Source organism: Vicugna pacos, chromosome 22, assembly GCF_048564905.1.
Source record: "Vicugna pacos chromosome 22, VicPac4, whole genome shotgun sequence".
Classification (NCBI taxonomy): domain Eukaryota; kingdom Metazoa; phylum Chordata; class Mammalia; order Artiodactyla; family Camelidae; genus Vicugna; species Vicugna pacos.
The window spans coordinates 6,168,652-6,189,605 of NC_133008.1; the positions used below are offsets into that span (position 1 = coordinate 6,168,652).

Here is a 20,954-nt window from a genome sequence, read left to right on the forward strand (position 1 = left end):
AAGTATTCAAAATGTATAGAGCTAGATTATAAAGCAAATTGAAATAGTTCAACCTTCAAAGTATATTTTTCATAAATTTCTAACATCTTTGTTAGATGCTTAGGCTGCTTAGACATCTGGCCCCTAGGCAGCAGCATTTAAAGAATGCAGATATATACCGTCCTGTGGGACTGTCAGCACACGCTCTGCTGGCCACCAGTGCCACTGAGCTGGAGGCGTCTTCCCAGCAGCAGCCACAAAACTCAAGGCCCCAGAAAAGTGTGTGAGCTCATTTCTGGGAGATGCTGGCCAGTTGTCGTGAGGCAGAGGGAGAATGCCGATATGGCGTCCAGCGACCCACGTTCCCCAAGATCAGCTCTGCAGACCCTTAACTGTGCGCCAAACTCGAAGCCTCTCCCTCAGGCCGAAGCTCCTGGACCACTAAATAGGCCTCTTTCAGAGAAAGACTGGGATGACTTTTAGTCTGCTGTCTGGGCAATGCCCTGGGGGCGGTAGCCTGCTGAAGTGTCTCTCTGAGACCAGGAATGCAAGCCCTGCCTTGTCTCCAGAGCCAGGTGGTCAAGGGCTTCCCTGAGCCATAGCTGCAGAAATCAGGCCCCAGATGCCCATAAAGCTTCCTCCTGGTGGACAATGGTGTTCTGGGGTGTGGCGGAGGCGGCACACGAGCATGCTGCCTGCTGCCTGCAGCAAGAGGGGGTGCTGTGGGAAGGTGGTCCCCAACAGAAAAAGAAAAAAAGGAGACAGCACATGTTGTCTAGAGCAAGGCAGAGGAAGAGCACCAAGATGCTGTGCCCCCAGTCCCCGTCCCCAAGTGTTCCATTAGGCTCTGAGATGTGTGTATGAGATGGTTGCCCCTCAGGCCGATGCTGTAATACATGTAAATGAGTCTCTTTCGCTTACAGTCTGAGCACCACGGGCCACCCCTGCCCTGGGCCCTTGGACAGACGTGTCCGGTGGACGTGCGCTGTAAGAGCTGTTTCTTAGCTCACTACCGTCCTGGGGTCTTACAGACGCAATCCCTGGTGGTTTTCAAAACTGGAAACTTTGGGCGCTCATTTCTCAGATGTGGGTCTTAAAAGTTGGGGTGCCTGATGTGGGGCTCACACCCTTTGCTCCTCTGGGGGAATCTCCTAGTTTTGAGTTTCCCCCGAGTTGTGTGTTGCAGTGCCAGGGCTGGAATTTATCATGAAACATGTCCCTTCTCCTAGCTGCTTCTCTGAAATTGCTGAATGTGTGGTCATTTTGGTTTTTTCTTTCCTCTAATATGACTGATTAGATTCCAGATATTCATGGTCCCATGAAGTTCTGTCCAGTGGGCCTGGACGCTTAACTGTGGCCTCTCCTGATGTGGCAATGGACTCTTTGCTTGTCCCCAGTCTGCCGGAGGCCTGGAGGAGTCAGGCCTCACCTGACGCCTGGCAAGTGCCTGCTCAGGTGAGTTTCACTCACTTGGATCCCAGGGCAGAAAGTTCTAGGTCCCCCATCTCTTTTTCTGTGAAGTCCAAGGCTGTAAGCAGGAGGTGAGGACACCACTCACCTAGCAGCTTTGCATGCTTTAGAAATACCTGCATTTTTAACCTGTAAATGCTCAGGCACAAGACAGCATAAACAGATTGGTTCTCATGATGGGGACGTATGTGTGGCCGTTGCCGGCTGTGGGTACTTCCACAGCTGGTAGACAGATGCTGGGCATCAGGCAGAAGGACTTATCCTTTCTTCCAAATTGTTTTCTTAAAAAGTATCTTTAATTTTACCCCATCTAAGTAAATAGATGCACCTAATATTTCCTAAGCTCCTTTATGGCTGTTGTATTATTGTGCACTTAAGTATTTAAACATCAGTGTTATGTTTTAATTGTTGAAATACCATAATTGCCAACTACCTTTTGGTTATGCCTAGGGGAGAAAACACCTGTCAGTCTTTTGAAATCCTGGCATTCCCAGTGTATTTTATTTACTTTGATGGCAAGACAATGATGAAGACACTTCTGTGTGCTTAGCTTCAACACATTGATTTGTTTCTTCTTTAATAGTTGAGTTACACTAAGTGCCTTGCTGGACATTTAGGTCTCTTCTGGTACAGAATGTATTTTAAATAATACGTGGAGAATGTTTAACTAATATGTAGAGAACGTTTTTATTATATACGATGGTTTTCCATTGGTGGCAGATTGTAACTCATCGCAGTGTGTGACTGGGTAAACTGAGGCAAGCACTGACATTTTAAGTCCATGCATGAGCTTAAGGGCGTTCGGTGTTAGGAGGAAACTAAATACCAACCATGTGCTCACAAAATCTCCACAAGTAAATGATACACAAAACGGCAAAGATCCCTTTCCACAGGGCTTCCTCACTTCTGATTTCAAGAGCTGCCTGTTGACCTGTTCACCCTTCCCTGCTCCCTGCCCTCGCAGATGTCGCGATGGAAACACAGTCCTGGGAAGGAGCCACGCCTGGTGTCGTCAGGAGCCCCCTTATAAGACCTGCGGTTCTTCTCTTTCCAGTCTTAAGCTGTTCATGTTCAGAACTACAATCTATGCTGCCTTCTGTGGTTTAACTGTGGGTAACACAGGTATCTGTTCAATCTCCGTGCCCTGGTGGAGGGCACCCCCTTGGTCCTCATGCTTCCGGGACCTGAGCTTCTGCCCACAGGGAGTGCCGGCCTCCGGGGCCCGCCTTCCAACGTGCCGCTGCTGTGACAGGGCGCTTGTTGTGCCTCTCCCCCGTCAGACCAACGCAACATTAGGAAAGCAAGGGGCACGGTCTCCCCGGGTCTCTTGGTAACTTTGTGCTGGATTCAATGGCTATGTTCTTTCCTGCTGTGTTGGGGGCGTTGTGGGAACTGGCAACAGCACACAGCTCAATGAGACACATCTGCGAGGCCCGAGCATCGCGTAACAACATAACAATGCAGCTTTTGGTCTCTAGGACTCGGGCGGAGGGCTGGGCACTGCCACTGTCTGAGCACTGCTGGGTCTAGAGCAGGCGGAGGTGAGGGAGGCACAGGGGGCCGAGGGGGCTGGGCCAGAGGTTACAACCTTCCAGTGGAAATCATCTAAATAAATACTGAGAAGCTTCTCAGGTTTTTATGTAAAAGATGCCTGGTTCATATAAATTAAGAATCTAAAAAAAGGAGGATTACTAATACACAACAAGCAAATAGAGACTGGAGAAAATCCAAGTTGTCTGTTTACTGGGGCTACATTAATATGTGTATCGGTATAATTAAACATTGTGAAGTTTTCTACTCTTTCCATTGTTTTTATTTTCTGAAATCAAGCTAAAGGCCTCTGAAATGGCCTCTTAAGCAGATAGTTTTTTCTTTTCAAAATTATTTGGAAGGCAGTGCAACCGTTGCAGACACTGCAGCAAGGGTTAACTCAATGAACTTGAGCTTCTCAACTCTTGTACATTCAGGGGTGAGCACTGGCCTTTGACTGGCTCCTGGAAGCTAACTCTGGATCCCCTGGAATATCTTGCTTGTTAAGATTATCTTTGTATCATGACCAGATAGTTGATGAGACCTTGGTCATGCCAGAGAGTTAAAGTTAACAGTGTGATTTAGAGTGAACACCTGCTTTTGGTTTGCATTTTATGTGAGCAATTAATCTACAACAAAGGGGACGAGAATATACAATGAGGAAAAGACAGTCTCTTCAATAAACGGTGTTGGGAAGACTGGACAGCTGCATACAAAAGAATCAAACTAGTTCCTTCTCACACCATATACAAATATAAACTCAAAATGGATTAAAGACTTAAATATAAGACCTGAAACCATAAACCTTCTAAAAGAAAACATAGATAGTATGCTCTTTGACACTGGTCTTAGCAATAGTTTTTAGATATGTTTCCTCAGGCAAGGGAAACAAAAGTAAATAATAAACAAATGGGACAACATCAACCTAAACACTTTCGAACAGCAAAAGAAACTATTAACAAAAAGAAAAGACCGCCTACTAAATGGGAAAAAAATTTTTGCAAGTGATACAACTGACAGGAGGCTAATACCTAAAGAACTCACACAATTCAACACCAAAAAACCTGAACAACTACATTGAAAAAGGGGCAGATTACCTGAGTGGACATTTTTCCAAAGAAGATATACAGGTGGCCAACAAGCATGTGAAAAGGTACCCAGTATCACTAATCATCAGTGAAATGCTAATCAAAACCACAACGAGGTATCTGTCACCTCACACTCATCAGAATGGCCATCATCAAAAAGGCCACAAATAACACGTTGGCAAGGATGTGGAGAAAAGGGAGCCCTCACGCACTGTTTGTGGGAATGTAAACTAGTGCGGCAACTATGGAAAACAGTATGGAGAGTCCTTAAAAAATTAAAAATAGAACTACCATACCATCTAGCAATTCCGCTCCACAATATTTATCCAAAGAACACAAGAATACTAATTAGAAAACACATTTGCAACCCTATGGCATTTCAGCATTATTTACAACAGCCAAGATATGGAAGCAACCTGAGTGTCCATCGATAGATGTATGGATAGAGGTGTGGTGTATGTGTATACAATGGGATATGACTCAGCTATGATAAAAATAAACTCTTGCCATTTGTGACAACATGAATGGACGTAGAGGGTATTATGCTGAATGGAGTAAGTCAGACAGAGGAAGATGAATATGTATGATTTCACTTAAACGTGGAATCAGAAAAACAAAACAAATGAACAAACATAATAAAACAGAAACAGAGTCATAGATACAAACAGGTACTTGCCAGAGGAGGGGGAGTGGGGGAGGAGAGAAATGGGTGAGGGAAATAGAGGCACAAACTTTCAACTACAAAATAAGTAAGTCATGGGTATGAAATGTATGAAATAATTATATAACATCTTTGTATGCTGACAGATGGTAACTAGACTCATTGTGGTGATCATTTTGAAATGTACAGAAATATAAAATCACCACGGTGTGTACCAAGAATGAACACAGTGTTTTAAGTCAATTATACTTCAAAGAGAAACAAACAAACATACTCATAGAAGAGACCAGATCTGTGGCCACCAGAGGCAGGGTTGGGGGAGCAGGAACCAGATGAAGGCGGAGAAAGGTACGAACTTCCAGTTATAAGATAAATAAGTACTAGGGATGTAAGGTACCACATAATATAATTAACACTGCTGTAAGTCGTATATGAAGATTGTTAGGAGAGTAAATCCTAAGAGTTTTCATCAGAAGGAAAAAAATTTTTTTCTATTTCTTTAATTTTGTATCTATATGAGGTGATGGATGTTCACTGAACTTAATGTGGTAATCATTTCATGGTAAGTCAAACCATTAAGCTGTACACCTTAAACTTATACAGTGCTATGTGTCTACTTCATCTCAATAAAACTTGAAAAAAATATTTTCTAATTTTTAAAAAAACACTTTACTGTGGATAAATGCTAACCATCATGAGGGTTGCCACAAACCTTCAATTTATAAAAAAAATGCAGCTCTACAGGAGAGCAATAAAGCCAAGTATAATGAAATGAGGTAAGCCTATATATTTACACCTGGCCAATGACAGCGGCTGCCCTCACATACTGTGAAGTTACACATAGGTCTTTTCCTACGGAGAAAGATAAAGCTGAATAACTATGTACAAGGATGAATTCCAGATATATTAAAAAACCTTAAAAAATTTTGGAAATGACACAAGAAAAAATTTTTAAACATTTTTATTGATTTATAATCATTTTACAATGTTGTGTCAAATTCCAGTGTAGAGCACAATTTTTCAGTTATCCATGAACATATATATATTCATTGTCACATTCCTTTCTCTGTGAGCTACCATAAGATCTTGTATATATTTCCCTGTGCTATACAGTATAATCTTGTTTATCTATTCTACAATTTTGAAATCCTAGTCTATCTCTTCCCACCCCCTGCCCCCTTGGCAACCACAAGTTTGTATTCTATGTCTGTGAGTCTGTTTCTGTGTTGTATTTATGCTTTGGGGTTTTTTTTGTTTGTTTGTTTTGTTTTTTTTAGATTCCACAAATGAGCGACCTCATATGGTATTTTTCTTTCTCTTTCAGGCTTACTTCACTTAGAATGCATTCTCCAGGAGCATCCATGTTGCTGCAAATGGCGTTATGTTGTCACCTTTTATGGCTGAGTAGTATTCCATTGTATAAATAATACCACCTCTTCTTTCTCCAGTCTCTGTTGATGGACATTTAGGCTGTTTCCATGTCTTGGCTATTGAAAATAGTGCTGCTATGAACATTGGGGTGCAGGTGTCATCCTGAAATAGGGTTCCTTCTGGATATATGCCCAGGAGTGGGATTCCTGGGTCATATGGTAAGTCTATTCCTAGTCTTTTGAGGAATCTCCATACCGTTTTCCACAGTGGCTGCACCAAACTGCATTCCCACCAGCAGTGTAGGAGGGTTCCCTTTTCTCCACAGCCTCTCCAGCATTTGTCATTTGTGGACTTTTGAAAGATGGCCATTCTGACTGGTGTGAGGTGATACCTCATTGTAGTTTTGATTTGCATTTCTCTGATAATTGGTGATATTGAGCATTTTTTCAGACACAAGAAAATTTGGAAGCATCTTTGGGACCCTAGAGTAGGAAATGACTTCTGAAACAAATCTAGTGCCCAAACATACAACCATGAGGCCATTGGATGAAACTGACCAAGTCAAAATTAAGAATTTTGGTTCAATGAAGATACCAAAGACAAAACTAACAGATGGGTGATAAACAGATTTACTGTATGTCATGAATCTAAGATGGCATCTACTGTATTTTGTCTACCACTAAGGAATTAAAAACCACTGCCAAGGGAAATGTAAGGATGCTTTCTCATCGTCTACATTTCAGTTTATATTTTGTGAAAAGGCATTCCTGGCAGATTTCTGTCATCCAACTTTTGCACTTATGAAAAGAAAAATAAGCAAGTTAAATCAGGCAAGACATTTGCAACCTCGTTACCTGAGCTCTGGCTGGCTGTTCTGTGCTCCGCCATGGGTGTCGTGGGGATTCATGCTCCCTGCTAGCAGGAGTGTATCCTGGCACTGCTTGGGAGGATGCTCCGCGGTCATCCCTGAGGTTACCGGACAAGTCAGCATCACCCATTCTCTATGTCTGATGCTGGAACTTTCCTACTGAACTAAACTCCTGGTTCCATCTTTCCCCAACTGAATCACATGTTTCTAGAAAGTAAGCTGATAGTATCCAAAGGCAGCATGAGTTTGACATAGGAATGTTCACAGCCTCAGTCAAGCAGCCTCTGTTCACCTGTTTGGAGGTGTCGGGCCCTTTCTCCATCCATCAGCAGACTGACATAACAACCGTGCACATAACTCAGCTGAGGTGCTGGCAGTGAGTACAGCCATGACCAAGTTCACTGGGACACAGGCAATGACACCTTCCCCACCCACCCCAGCTGACAGGGACTCTGAGCAGCTCTAAGAGTCATACCCATCTCAGAGATCTTAAAATAGGAAAAAAGAAAAGTGTTCCTTAGGGTCATTGTAACAGGAGTACTACTCAAAATGCAACCGAGGACTAACGCCTACACGGCATATGGAACTCTTGCTAATCAAAAAACAGGCTAGGAATCAAGGAGAAAATGTAAAAGATGTGAACGGGCCTTCTCAGGACCCCAGCAGCTAATATAATAACAATCAGAAGAAACGATACTTGAAGGCTCAAATAATCAGAAATGCAAAATAAAACAACGTTACTACCAAACACGGCTGGGGGAAACTGGGACCCCGACATGCTCACTCAGGAGGTCCCCACGTAGAAGAGACCCCGGGGAGATGAGACAGGCATAGACCAGTACCCAGTTCCTGGTTCCACATCCCCAGAGACTCAAACAAGCCCACAAGAGGGTAGTAATCACCAGGTCTCTGCGGCAGCGAGGAGTGGGGACAGCCGAGGTATGCATCATGAGGACTTGGCTAAGTAAGCCATGGTGGTCACACGCAAGGTGATAATACACAGCGGCCAGAAGAAATGACCGGGAAGCCCACCCAGCAACCCCACCTCTCTGTCCGCCTTGTTTGACATTTCATCAGACTGCTGAACACGAACTAACACTGCACTTGCCTCAGTCCCGGTCTGCCTGCCCCAAGAGCCCTGACTCTGATGTATTGCAGGTGCTCAGTACATTCCTCAAGCATAGCAGGCACTCAAATATTTGTTTTAAAACTAAGTGCTGAGTAAAAAAGCTTGTAAAAAAATCAGAATGAAGTCTAGAGCACACAATTAAAAACACACATTTATAAAACATCAGGGTTATATGGTTTCAAGGATACACATATAAGAAAAATAATAAAATGTATGATTCTAATAACAAAATAATAATAGCATAACACAAGTGTTCCAGTGGGATGGCTCCTTGGGGAGGGGAGCAGCTGCAGGCGCTGGGGATGAAGGAAATAAGGAATAAAGCAAGCGACAGCACCGCCTTGCACAGGTGCTGACGGCAGCGGCACTGAGCGGAGGGTTAACCCCTGTGTCTGCAAGAAAGGCCCAAAATGAAGAAAATAAAACAGAGACTCAACTAAACCAGAAGACAAACCTCTGGCAAATCTGAGTGAGAAAGGAGATACAAATAAACAGTGCCCACAATGGACACATAAATCCCACAGATATGATGCTATCAACATCTGTGTATGAAGTTCTATGTATATATTTTATATATAAGTGCCCAGGAGAATCCTATGAACTATTTCATGCCAATGCATTTGAAAACATAAGAATAAATGAACAATTACTAAATGACAGTTACCAAAACTAACTCAAGAAGGGAACACGAACAGCTTGAAAACCTCACAGAAGACATTAAATTCATGATTAAAAATCTATGCTCAACAGAACAAAGAAGACAACAAATACATACTGTTGCCAAGAAAAAGTGTAAGACTAGCATCTCTGTGGCACCAAAGCTGGGCTAGCACAGTTAAGGGAAGAAAGGAAATGTCCAAACTCATTTTTCAATATTGATGCTAAAAACACCAAAAGTTAGCAAAACAAATCGAGCAATGTATAAAAATTAACCAAATATTCATGCTTAAACAGGGGTTATCACTGGGTTGTAAGAATTGTTTTTACATATTCTTTTTTATATTTTACTTGCCAGCCTCTTACCAAATATATGGCTTGAAAATACGTTCCTCCATTTTGTGGGGTTTTTTTCAATCATTTACCTGATAGTGGATTTAGAAGCACAGATGTTTAAAATTTTAATGGAGACCAGTTTATCTATTTTTCTAGTTGCTTATGCTTTTATGTTATACCTAAAACTCTTTGCCTAATCCAAGACTATGAAGATTTACTTTTTTGTTTTCCTTCTTCTAAACTAAGAATTTATAGCTTTTGTTCTTAAATTTAAGTCCGTGATTCATTTTGAGATAAATTTTACACATGCTGGGGGTCAGGCCCCATCATCATTCTCTCACATGTGTACATCCACCTGTCCCACCACAATTTGTTGAAAGGATTATTCTTTTCCCATTGCATTGTCTTGCTGCTCTGCTGAAAATCAACCATGACCGTAAGGTTGTCCACTCATTTTTTAAGAACAAGGCCCTGAAATGCTCATTGTAAGCACAGCGTAAATGGGCTCAGCTTCTGGACTGACGGTGGGTTTCACTCTATGATAATCAGACATGGACTTGTTTGTTCATTTGTGGAGACCCTAAACTCAGTATTTTGTTTTCCTTCTCTTGACTTTGAGTTTCACCAAAGAGGAATCCTCCAGGGAGGTGTGTGAGGTGTAATCTTGGTTTCCAGCTTTCTGAGAGCTGACCTGGAGGACGCAGCGTCAGCGTCCCGTTATTCACTATGAGGTTTCTATCTGAACACTGCATCCAGAGTGGCACTCATCCCCTCACTTACCCTTCGGACTTTCAGTTTACATGTAGCCTTTCCCAAGAGTAAATTTCCCATCTTTCTCTAAGTCTAAAGAGGGAATCTGGAGTGAAGATGAGTGATATGGTGGCTTGCAGTTTTTACTCTTAAAAATGTTATGTATATGAGTAATTAATTTAAAAAATCAAGCAGTACAATTTAATATAGCAACTGATTAGAGAAGAAAAGTCATGATCACCTCAGTAGATTAAAAAAATTTAATAAAATTTAACACTCTGCCTTAAAAACAAAACCTTCTCTTAGGAAACTAGGAAGAGAAAGGAAGGCTTGTAACACCATATAAGTAATCCCTTAAAAGCCATCAGGAACAGGACACAGAGGCCCTTGTTACCACCCTCATTCAACACCGTGTGGGAGGTATCTTAGCCAGCGCAGTAACATAGAAACAAGAAGAAAATGATGCTCCTCATGATAGAAATGAAAACTCTCTGGCACCTAGAGATGGATCTATGAAAAGACACGCAACATCAGCTTCCTGACTGTGACACCGCCCTGCAGTTAACAGGACGTTATTATTGGGGGAAACTGATGAAGGGCAAGTGGACTCTCTCTGCATTATTTCTTACAACTACATGTGAATCTCCTATGATTAAAATAAAAAACAGAAAAAAAAGATAAGCAAAGTCTTTATGAAGAAAGTTATGTAACTTTACTGAGGGACATAAAAGGTCTAAATGTACAAGTGATACACAAGGCACATGGTGGTGCGATGCTATATTAGCAGCACACCAGTTCTCTCCAGATTGACCCATAAATTCAATGCATCACTAGTCACAATCCCAAGCCCATTTTCTGGTCAAGTCGGATCAGTGAAACTCAGACTCACAGTGAAGAGTCAGGAATAGCATAGGCCATTTTGAAGAACAAGGAGGTGAAGGACTCACTCTAGTCAAGCCCTATTATTATTTTTGAACACTCACTCTTATTATTTATCCTGTCACATAATTCCTTACTTTTTTGGTGGGGGAGGTAATTACATAATTTATTTAACTATTTTCTTTAAGTAGAGGTACTGGGGATTGAACCCAGGACCTCCTACATGCTGGGCATGCAGTCTACCACTGAGCTATATCCTCTCCCCAAGTCCTATTATTGACATGTGGTATAAGCAAGGTTCTGGCACAGGGAGAAACAAGTACACAGAAAGAATAAAAATGAAGTGAGAAATAGTCCCTATTTTATAAGGGACTTGATATATAAAAGGAGGGAAATTTCCCATCAGTAGGTAAAATACGGGCTATTCAACTAATAATGTTGGGACAACTGACGGTCATATAGAAAACAGGCAAGTCAGACCTTTGTGGCAGGAAAGTTTTCATTCCCTTAACATTAATGATTGGTAAGTCTGATTTCAGAACAAGTAAAACTTTCATAAGACCAGAGATACTCACGCAAGTGAAGAATACAAGCCTCTCTTAGGTCAGACCGGAAGTAAGAGGACACGCTCTTAAACAGAATACTCAGTACTCTCACAGCAACAGGCTGTGTGATAAAAGCACAAACATGAGCAAAAGAAAGACACCCACCAACTTCAAGCTAGTGGCTCTCTCGCCTGGGCGGCAAGAGTAAGCGACAGATGGGAGGGGGTCTCTCCAGCTGTACAGGTGACCCCTGAGCAGCACGGGTTTGAATTGTGCAGGTCCACTCACACACAGAGTTTTCTCAGTAGTGATGCTACAGGACTACATCCACAGGTGGCTGGGTCCGTGGATGCAGAACCACATACCTGGAGGAACCGTGTGTCTGGAGGACTCGTTATAAGTTACACGCAGGTTTTCGACTGCAGGGCAGGTCAGCGCCCCTAAGCCCCGTGATGTTCAAGCGTCGACTGTAATTTGTAATGCTTCATTTCTTTTTTTTTTCTTTAACATTTTTAAACATTTTTTATTGATTTACAATCATCTTATGTTGTGTCAAATTCCAATGTAGAGCACAGTTTTTCAGTTGTCCATGAACGTATATATATTCATTGTCACATTTTTTTCTCTGTGAGCTACCATAAGATCTTGTGTCTATTTCCCAGTGCTATACAGTATAACCTTGTTTATCTGCTCTACAATTTTGAAATCCCGCCTATCCCTTCCCACCCCCACCCCCTTGGCAACCACAAGTTTGTAGTCTGTGTCTGTGAGTCTGTTTCTGTTTGTATTTATGCTTTGCTTGTTCGTTTTTGTTTTTGTTTTTGTTTTTTCAGATTCCATATATGAGCGATCTCATACGGTATTTTTCTTTCTTTCTGGTGCAGTTCACTTAGAATGACATTCTCCAGGAGCATCCATGTTGCTGCAAATGGTGTTATGTTGTCGCTTTTTATGGCTGAGTAGTATTCCACTGTATAAATATACAACATCTTCTTTATCCAGTCACCTATTGATGGACATTTAGGCTGTCTCCATGTCTTGGCTATTGTAAATAGTGCTGCTATGAACACTGGGGTGCAGGTGTCATCCTGAAGTAGGGTTCCTTCTGGATGTATGCCCAGGAGTGGGATTCCTGAGTCATATGGTACGTCTATTCCTAGTCTTTTGAGGAATCTCTATACTGTTTTCCACAGTGGCTGCACCAAACTGCATTCCCACCAGCAGTGTAGGAGGGTTCCCCTTTCTCCACAGCCTCTCCAGCGTAATGCTTCATTTCTTAAAAAAAAATAGATTTGAAAGACAGAAAAATGTTAATACCATTACCTCTGTGTGGTGGATACATATGGGCTATTTTCTGCATACTTAGGCAGAGGAACTAAAAATAAAAACAGATTAAACATTGGAAGCCAAGAGGGAGGTAGCACAAGTGAGCTGAAGTCTCATGCTTCATACTGTGAGAGTCCACAGACACTGCCTATCATTCGTCAATCAAGAAACAGTCGTGTAAGCCTACCATTAACAGCCAGGTATGAAGGAACCTACAACAGACTGAAAATCAGAAACGAACCAGATGGGGGAAAGCAGGAATGCTGCTTTCCATTTTAACTGTCTCACCCTTTGAAATATTATATGTGTGTATTACTTTGAAAAATAGATTTTTTTTTAAGAAAAAAGGGGCAAACTGTAATACCCAAATCGGACACTGCTAAAAATGCCCATACCATACCTAAAAGAAAGTTTTATACTAGGAAATAAAGCAGTTCGCTTTTGATCTCCAGGAATTGCTAAAAGTCTTATTTCAGTTTAAAAACGAACACTATATAAACCACTTAAGTGATTTTACCTACAGGAAACCAAACATAAGTCCCTGAACAGCAAACCAATTTACCCTGAAACGATGTTGTAGTTGAGAGCAGGATGGTCTTTCGAGACAGGAGGGACAAGAGGTTCTGGCTGCCACTCTTCAATCAGTTCTTCCTTTTCCTACAGGAGGAAACACAGCGAAGGGCTAGTTACTGGACAGCAGCTCCAGCAGTACCCAAACTGTTTGTTGTAATGCAGCCGTCATAATGAACACCTTACTAGAAACAGAGGTCTAGCTGTTGTGGCTGGAAATGACACAGAATTACTACTGAGTTTTGCACACTTAACTCTTCACCTCTTTCCCTATCTTAGGAGAAAGGCTCTTTTACCCTATAGCTCTGTGAGTGGCTGGAACATTTTCTAAAATTTTATTTCTACGTTCAGGATTTTTCACTGCGGGAAGCAGGAAGGATAACTTCCACTGGAGTGAAAACAAAAAGCAAACCTCTAACACAAAGGGGAGGAGGATGACTGCAGGCAAGGAAGCTCGGCCTCTGTCGCACGGGATCACAGACAGCTGGACCCTAGGTTCTTGCAGACATGAATGTCGTGGGAAGGGATCAACTAGAGCCCAGAGCACTGCTTCTACAAGCCACCAGCACGGATTCTGAAGTAACTGGAACATACAAAAAGAGTCTTTCATAGTAAATGTTGTAAAAGGATTTAGTTGCCTGGAAATTTCTCATAAAAAGCCATTTTATTCCTTTTACCTGTTAGATCGTGCATTACAAGTATTTTGCTTATTGTGAGTTTTACATCTTTTCTTGAACTAGAGAAAAAATGTAATTTTGAAAGCATAGTCTGGACGTACAGGGTGAGCTGAGGCACCTAATGAACCTGACAGCCACAGCGAGGCTTGCCTTACAAAAGGCCCGCTCTCAGTCCTTCCATTTTCACACTTCTGTTAAATGCTTCTGTGTATTTTTCACCTAATAGGCAACGCCAGGGCATGGCCGAGAGCATGTTCACCCGATGCTCAGGCACTCAGAAGTGCTGGCTGAATAAATCAGCCAGTAAATTCCTCATCTGCTTCTGTCAGTGACTGCACAGACAGCAGCCCGCGCAAGCCCGGGGTGCCTGCCATGCACGCCGTCCGCCTGCTGCCGTGGAGGCAGACCGGAGAATTGACTCAAGACTGCCTGGTATTCAAGCGACTCTGCAGGCCGGTAACACTGAGACGGGATTTCTTCTATGTTGCCGTAAGTTACACTTTAAAAACACTCATGATTTTTTTTCCCTTCCACAGCTTTTAGGGTAAGATATGATTACTGAATCTTGCTCTAGCCAAGTCCTGCTTTTAGAGAGTTATCCTAAAATTATGTTTAGGAATCATTTTTTTTAAATGCGTATTTGTGTGGATTGATATTTTTAAACTAAAACTAATGAACCCCTTAAAAAACTGGGCTAGAAACCTGTCCCACGGCCACAGAATCGTTCCCAAGGAGCCCCTAAGCACCAAGGGAGAGAAGCCGAGACTGGATCCCTGGTTGGGAGGCCCAGCCTTGTTGCAATACTCTGTCACAGCGTGCTCCAGGGCACACGTGTGGCATGTAGGAATATCACGAGGTACTCATGAAACAAAGGTGGGGGTGGGGATCTGAGGTCAAATTTAGGGCATCTCTCCCAACAGAAGTTTAAATATCCATGGGCATATTGAAAGTTACGAGAAATCACTCAATGTGACATCTCTTTAGTCTGCTTTACCCAGGTTTCTGAAACTTAATTACCCTAAGAACCTTGTGCTGCATGTCCCCTGGGGGGACACTGCCTGACCATTTCATGATAAATGTTAATGATCAGGACAGCGGGGCCCAGTCAGCGACACCAGGGAAGCACCGGCCACGTTCCTGGGGTTCTATTCCACTTGCACTTTCTCCTGCAAACGCTCCAGCAAGTGAACAGCGCAGGGCTCCATCTTTGGGCTGCACTCGGTGCTGCCTTGTGAACCAAAGTTTTAGACATTTTTGCAGGAAAAATGCCCCTGTCTCCCCTAAGCTTTCCAGCACACTGCTATAGGGGATGGACAGGGAAACAGCCCAAGGGACAGAAACCACAGTGCAGGCAGAACTGCTTCTCTCCTCTCTCACCTGAGGCACAGTTACTCAGTGTTCCTACCTGCGTGAGAAGGACAAGTTTCTTTTCCATAAACCCCTGGGGTTCCTCATACTAACAGGCCCCAGGTGGGCAGCACCCCAGGTCCTCGGACACTTCTGCTTCCTGAGCTTCGCCTGGCTTGGGCTTCAGCTGGGCCCCTCACCACACAGAACCCGTCAGAACTGGGCCTGGGGGGGGAGGTAGGGAGTGCGGGGGTGGGGAGGATTCTTTCTGAACTTCTTTTATGAAGGAGACCATGGGGAAAGCTCATGCAGGCTCCAGAAATAGGGGTGCTTTCCCTGAGCAACTCATGTACTCTTGTCTGCAGATACCCGAAATTCTGCAGCTGCCCACACTTCCCTTCCAGCATCTAGTACATTTCCAGACTGCTGTTTGCTCCCAGCAAATCACAGGGGCCTGCAACACGGTACTCCTTTGTGTACTTATTTCATCCCTGGCTTCCCCATATTTTACTTGCCCTGACATTTCACTCCCCTTGACTTCCTTACATTCCAGAAAAGATTTTAATGTATATAGTTGAGACACCACAAGTCCTTTCCTGCAATATGTAGCAACTATAATCATACACAGAATAATAAAAGAGATTTAACTTCTTACCTTGACTGTAAGATCAGATCATTCTTGTAATTTATAAGTTTTAGAAAAAAGAAGTTTGATTATCCAGAATATTAAAATTCCTTCCAAAATAAGATGATAAGCAGGAGCCTGGGAGTGAATCAAAAACAAGAGCAAAACAAAAACAAGAAATGAAATAAACATTTCCAAAACCCGCACATAAAATTTAACGCACCTGCGTATACTGCTGCCTTTAACCTATGTATTACTTCTTAAAATTAACTTTCAAAGTTCACTTTATTTCTACTCATTCCTTTTCCCATTTCTAACAGAAATCAATTTCTCCTAATGTGAAAAATCTCTAAAGCTACAGCTTTAGGAATAAAAATAAATTTTTAAAAAGAATCTGACACAGAATTCCAAAGTGAAACAGTATCAACTATCAGATCTTTCAGGTAATTTATATTTTTACTGGTAGGAAATGACTGTAACAAACATTCCACAGTGTCACAAGGCTTCCACCACCCCCATGTACCATAATAAGTTGAGAATTACCTGGAAACCTGTTTCCACAATTCTTAAAGAGTTTTGCACATCTTACTGTATCTTCTGGATCCCTGACGAGCCTCTTTAAATCCTCCTCGGAACACAGTAGAGAAAAAAGGCTTTGTAAATGCTTAATGAAAAAGCAGGCCTCTTTTCTACTGTAGCTCCCCAAAAGTATGCAGTGTTTTTTCCATGTCAACAGGCATAAAGGTACATTAATGAAACTATCCATGTCAGGTCTTCTTTTCAACTGTACGTTTCCAGGATAAAGGCCAGGCTGCCTTTTATGTTTTATACCACTAGACACAATAAGTGCATGTGGAAGATTCCAGGTATCAACTAACCCCCCATCAGTCAGTTACGGGGTGCTATATTCCAATAGGTTGTCATTGGAAAGTCACTTAAAAGAGGTATTTAGAAATGTAATTACAAATTATTTTCAAGCATTAGATAGAAAGAAAGTGATGATGATTCACCATAGTTAAAAAAAAAAACACTCGAGTAGGAACATGGAAACTGCTGACAAATTCACATATAAACTTTCAGGTCAATGCACAAATACATTTCAAGCTACATTCAAGTTACAGATGTATGGGTACACAACAAGACTATTCAAATTCTACATACAAGATGCATGGGAATTAGAAGCAAGAACAGAAGGCTAAGATTATTTTTTTAAATTGCTGATCCTTCCCGAATATAATTCAAGAATAAGGACTCTAAAAACCCTTCTGGTTTTCTCAATAATTGTATTCTAGTGGGCAAAGGTCCAAGTCACTAGTTAAACATTCCACTCCACAGAAAAATCATCCTTAGGAGCCCAGCTCCTGACTCCTAGTGTCTGATGGGTGTTCTCTGCCTCTGTCCCCAGTTCTGGCATAAAGCATGCTTCCATTGCGAAACCTGCAAGATGACACTCAACATGAAGAACTACCAGGGCTATGAGAAGAAGCCCTACTGCAACGCACACTACCCCAAGCAGTCTTTCACCATGGTGGCTGACACCCCGGAAAACCTCCGCCTCAAGCAACAGAGTGAGCTCCAGAGTCAGGTGCGCTACAAGGAAGAGTTTGAGAAGAACAAGGGCAAAGGCTTCAGCGTGGTGGCAGACACACCCGAACTCCAGAGAATCAAGAAGACCCAGGACCAGATCAGTAATATAAAATAGCATGAGGAGTTCGAGAAGAGCCGCATGGGTCCCAGCGGGGGTGAGGGCATGGAGCCCGAGCGCCGAGATCCCCAGGACAGCAGCAGCCTCACCACATCCCGACCAGCACCCCAGTTTACCAGCAGCCCCAGCAGCAGCAGGCAGCCCAGTCCTTCGGCGGCTACCAGGAGCCTGCAGCCCCGGTCTCCGTACAGCGCAGCGCCCCGGGCGGGGGCGGGAAGCGGTACCGTGCTGTGTCTGACTACAGTGCCGCCGACGAGGATGAGGTCTCCTTCCAGGATGGGGACACCATGGTCAACGTGCAGCAGATCGATGACGGCTGGATGTACGGGACCGTGGAGCGCACCGGCGACACGGGGATGCTGCCCGCCAACTATGTGGAGGCCATCTGAGCCCGCTGGGCACCGCCCTGCCCCATCCATCTTCAGCGCATTCCACTGCATGGCATCCATCCTGGGCGTGACCTGTCCACCGTTCAGTGTCTCTGTTTTTTAAAATCTGCGACAGCTTGTTTATTCTCCCCCTCTTCCAGCTTCTTTTGCCAACTGAAGCCTTGTTCTGCCACTTTCATGGCTCCTTCCTCCGGCAGGTTTTCCCATTGACCAACTTTGTGATTTTTCTCTCTGGATGGATCAGGTGTGGACCGCTCTTGGGAGGGGAGGGGGCGAGGTCCATGGGGCTGGTCTGGGTGGGAGACCAGTCGGCTCTAAGTCCTCTGCCTTCTCTCTTTTCTGCCCCCTCAGTCCCTCCTGTCCACCCACCCAGACATTCCAGGGCCCCAGGATTCCCAGGGGAGGGGCTCCACACATTCCCAGAAGTGGACCCCACCGCCCTTGCTCCTGGAACGGGGATGGGGGTGTGGAGAAGGTGCTGCCATTGTGCAGGGCTGCTGGCCCTCCAAGGTGTCCCCTCACCACCCTCTCCCCCTCTCAAGGGCAACAGAAGAGGGTAAAGTTCCTGCTTGGGGATTCATTCACCCCCTCCCCCCACCGTTCCTTGTCACACTGTGATTTTGCTCTCCCGCCCACGCGGGCCTGGTGTGGGCCAGGCGCTCCCCAGGAAGCACGGCTTGGGTCCGGTTCTCGCCTTTCTTCAGGGACAGCTGAGGGGAGGAGGAGAACTAGGTGTTCTCTCTGCAGCCCTTTTCCCTCACTCCCACCCCAGTCTCCAGGGTCCCTGGCTTGCCTCCTCGGCTGGAAGTCATGGTTCTGAAAGGTAGAATGAGGAACGCTTGGTGCTCCCTTCGCAGCACATACACTTAAAAAAAGAGGAAGGCTTGGGCCTCCCAGCCTGCACAGCCCAGCCCCCGAGATCTGGTTACCCACCTCTCCTCCCGGGAAGATGTCTCTGGCCTTCCATGGCCCCCCAATCCCCCAACTCCAGCCCGACACCAGGTGGACTGGACTGTGCGAAGCCATGGCCCCTCTGTATCTGCAGGACCTCATGGGGGCGGGGGAGGAGTGCATGTCTGCAGGTGTCTGTGACAGGCTGGAGTGAGTGTGAGCATGAGAGAAGCAGGTGGGGTGCAGCCCATGTGAGGGTGCACGGAACTGCCTTCCCTGTTTTCCTCAAAACCCACAATGAGAGGGGAGGCCCTGGGGGAGAGAATTCCTTATGTTTTCTTGGGAGTGAAAAATCCCTCCTTTTCCTTGTGGCCCCAAATGGGGAAGCCCACCATCCCCCTTTCCAATGGGCAGGGCAGAAGTGAGGGGTGATTGCGTATTTGGGGGCTGATGTTGGGGCCTGTAGCTTGCTGGGGAAGGGATGGGGGCAAAAGTTTGTGGCTCCAGACAAATTCTCTTCCCCCATCTCTGTGTCCTGGGCTGCAGAGTAGGGGACCAGAGGACCCTGTGTCCCTTACACTGTGTTCTCTGCCCCTAGGCCTCCCCCTCATTTACCTGAAGCCTTGCTGAAGCAGAGGGAGAGGGTCCCAGGGCTACAAAACTGGAAGCACAGAGCCAGGATGAGAGAGGGAAAGATGGTGCTATCTTCAAGTCCCTCTTCTCGCTCGTTGGTGGGTGTGATGACCTTGCCTGGCTTTAGTCATCTCTGGGCTTGCTTGTCACCTCCTGGGTGTCCCCCTCCCATCTTCACCCTGGGTCCACTCGGGCCCCACAGTTGACATCTTTGCATCCTTGTGTTCTGCAGGAGAGGAAGGGGCCCGTGGGCATATTAAATAATCAAGTCTTCACTGCTTGTGAGTTGACTTGTGAATATTTACCCCAAATCAGAGGGTTAAACCCCCTGCCTGACCAATCCTTTTTCCTCCTTGGCTGCAGCCGAGGTGACGGCAGGTGGAGTGTCTTATATTGAGCAATTAGGGGGATGAGGGAGGCAAAGAGGGAACAATTTGGGGAGCCTTAGGGCAGAGACTGGTCCATTCTGTTTCCTCTTGACCGCAAAGCACAATGTGGATTCTGGGACCAAAGGTCAGAGACACATCCTGTTGGAGAACCTGCGGTTGGGAGGGTGGTGAGTGGGCCAGAGGCAGCGCCCAGAGGAGCAAGCAGGCAGCCTGTTTTCACTCAGCTTAATTTTCCTTCCAAAACAAGGCAAAACAGCCACTGGAATCTTGCTGCCAGCCCTCTGCTCCTCCCACCCTAAAAATAGGGGACCTTTTCTTACACACCCCCAGAGAGAGGAGGGACTGTCACACTGGTGCTGAGGGACCCAGGAGCTGCTGGGAGTCCTTATTCCTTTCCAGAACCATCCATCCCTAGAAGAGCACAGAATCTCAAGGACTGAGCCAAGTCTCAGTCTTTTCTTGCAGTTCACAGAGGGTTTTTAGCCAGTCTAATCCCAGGAAAGAAGATGCATCAAAGCAAGAATGTGAATATAACTTTAGTGGACCAATAATAAAGTACAAGGAGCCCAATGGTGAGAAAAGTGAATTCTCTCAATATTGCTTCTGGTTTTCTTCCTCATGTCCCTCCAGGGAAAACTACTTATTGCTTAATTTCTGCCTTTTCCCCCTCACATATACACTTTTGGGCCTTTTTTTTTTTTAATAGCTGGAAAAAAATACCACCCCACAAACCTGTATTTAAACAGAAATGACCATGTGAAATTTGCCTCTGTCCGAACATTTCATCCGTGTGTGTGAAGCCGTCCGTTCATGTTTTTCTATGGGGTGGTCGTCTTTTCTTGGTCTGTTCTGGTCCCCTCCCTCGTGGGCTTTGCTTGGGATCAAATCTTTCTGGCCTGTTATGATTTTGAACATTTGACTTGGACCACAAGTGAATCTTTCTCCTGGTGACTCAAATAAAAGTATAATTTAAAAAAAAAAAAAGAAAAATCATCCTTAGAAAAGGATGTTCAGTGAACTAATAAAAATCACAAATGCAGCTTGTTTTCTTCCCCAGGAAATGTTACATCCAGGAGGACTTCTCTCACGACTCCCTCATGGTCAATACCAGGGTATAAGAAGTTACATAACCATAGGGC

The 20,954-nt window shown here is 44.4% G+C and overlaps 1 long non-coding RNA gene and 1 pseudogene across 1 annotated transcript; one reads left to right on the forward strand and one right to left on the reverse strand.

Moving 5' to 3' along the window:
- Positions 1–10,528: 10,528 nt before the first annotated feature.
- Positions 10,529–16,433, reverse strand: LOC116285031 (uncharacterized). The gene is made up of 4 exons (XR_012063037.1): positions 16,352–16,433; positions 15,839–15,946; positions 13,152–13,246; positions 10,529–12,538 (listed from the first exon to the last, which is right to left on the reverse strand). It is a non-coding gene; the product is annotated as an uncharacterized lncRNA (long non-coding RNA).
- A 784-nt stretch (positions 16,434–17,217) lies between these two features.
- Positions 17,218–18,735, forward strand: LOC140688329 (LIM and SH3 domain protein 1-like; annotated as a pseudogene).
- Positions 18,736–20,954: the final 2,219 nt, after the last annotated feature.